The sequence below is a fragment of the Bos indicus genome, chromosome 13 (assembly GCF_029378745.1).
Source record: "Bos indicus isolate NIAB-ARS_2022 breed Sahiwal x Tharparkar chromosome 13, NIAB-ARS_B.indTharparkar_mat_pri_1.0, whole genome shotgun sequence".
Lineage (NCBI taxonomy): Eukaryota > Metazoa > Chordata > Mammalia > Artiodactyla > Bovidae > Bos > Bos indicus.
The window spans coordinates 67,886,851-67,888,264 of NC_091772.1; the positions used below are offsets into that span (position 1 = coordinate 67,886,851).

The 1,414-nt window shown below is 52.0% G+C and overlaps 1 non-coding gene across 1 annotated transcript; it reads right to left on the reverse strand.

The window, feature by feature from the left end:
- Positions 1 to 672: 672 nt before the first annotated feature.
- Positions 673 to 745, reverse strand: TRNAR-GCG (transfer RNA arginine (anticodon GCG)). Its single transcript has one exon. It is a non-coding gene; the product is annotated as a tRNA-Arg (tRNA).
- Positions 746 to 1,414: the final 669 nt, after the last annotated feature.

Genomic DNA, 1,414 nt, shown 5'->3' on the forward strand with positions numbered 1-1,414 from the left:
ACCTCTGACCCTGCTCAGAGAGGCTGCTGAGTGAGCTGGCCAGGGTCAGCCCTACGGGAGTGGCGTGCATGGGAGTGGACGGGGTGCCAGCCAGGCTCTGGCTGCAGCCACATGAGGGCTGGAGGGCTCAGGTACTGTCGCCAGCTGTGAGGGGGCAGCCCTCAGGGTGTCAGGGTGGGGTTCAATCCAGGATGAGGAAAAGAAAGACGAGCATGCAGAGGAGAGGCGTGGGGAGTGAGTGACCTTCTTGGAAACACCGGTCATTTGCCTATTAAAGAGATGCCAAGTTCTCTCCCATTTCCAGCCCAGGAGTTTTCAAACTTAAAAAAAAAAAACAAAAAACTCTTTGTATACTTGCTTTACAATGTTGTGTCAGCTTCTGCTGTATGACAATGTGAATCAGCTATACGAATACACATATCCCCTCCCTCATGGACTGTCCTCCCCCACCATTTCGTCCCTTTAGGTCATCCCAGAGCACTGAGCTGAGCTCCCTGTGCCGTATAGCACCTTCCCACTAGCTGTCTGTTTTACACATAGGCAAGCAAGCAATTGCTCAGTCATGTCCGACTCTTTGTGATCCCCTGGACTGTAGTCTACCAGGCTTCTCTGTCCATGGGATTTTCCAGGCAAGAGTACTGGAGTGGGGTGCTATTTCCTTCTCCAGGGGACCTCCCTGACCCAGGGATCGAACCCGGGTCTCCTGCATCGCAGGCAGACGCTTTACCCTCTGAGCCACCAGGGAAGCCCATTTTACACATGGTGGTGTCTAAATGTCAATGCTACTCTCTCAATTTGTACCACCCTCTCCTTCCCCCAGTGTGTTCACAAGTTCATTCTCTATGTCTGCATCTCCAGTCCTGCCCTGCAAATAGGTTCATCATGACCATTTTGCTTTTAAGCAATAGAACTTTTTTGCCAAATGACATCCCACTTGAAGGTCGAATAAGAAAAAGCTCCAGCAAGGCTGAAATATTGGGGGTAGGGTGCATCTCATTTGCCCCTCAGGGCCCTTTACTCCACCGCACCCCAGGACATCTCTGCAGAAATCTTCTGCTTCTGGAAACCCCGCATCAGTGCATGGCTGACCCCAGTCTCAATGCCGGTTCCCAATCCCAGCCTGGGCTGACAACGGAAGAACCACAGGGGATGAGAATATCTTCTCAAAGTCGTAAACCCACCTGGGTCTCTAGGGCTGGATTTGCCCTAGTAGTATCCTTTTCACAAGACCCCGAGGAATTCCCTGGCGGTCCGGTGGTTAGGACACGGTGTTTTCACTGATGTGGTCTGGGTTCAATCCCTAGACAGGAGACTAAGAATTGATTCTAGTCCAGCTGTCAGGGCTGGGATGAGTGAGGGTGGGGCAAGCCTGGTGCTTAGGACGTGGCATTTACAGAGATGTTCATTCTCCAGG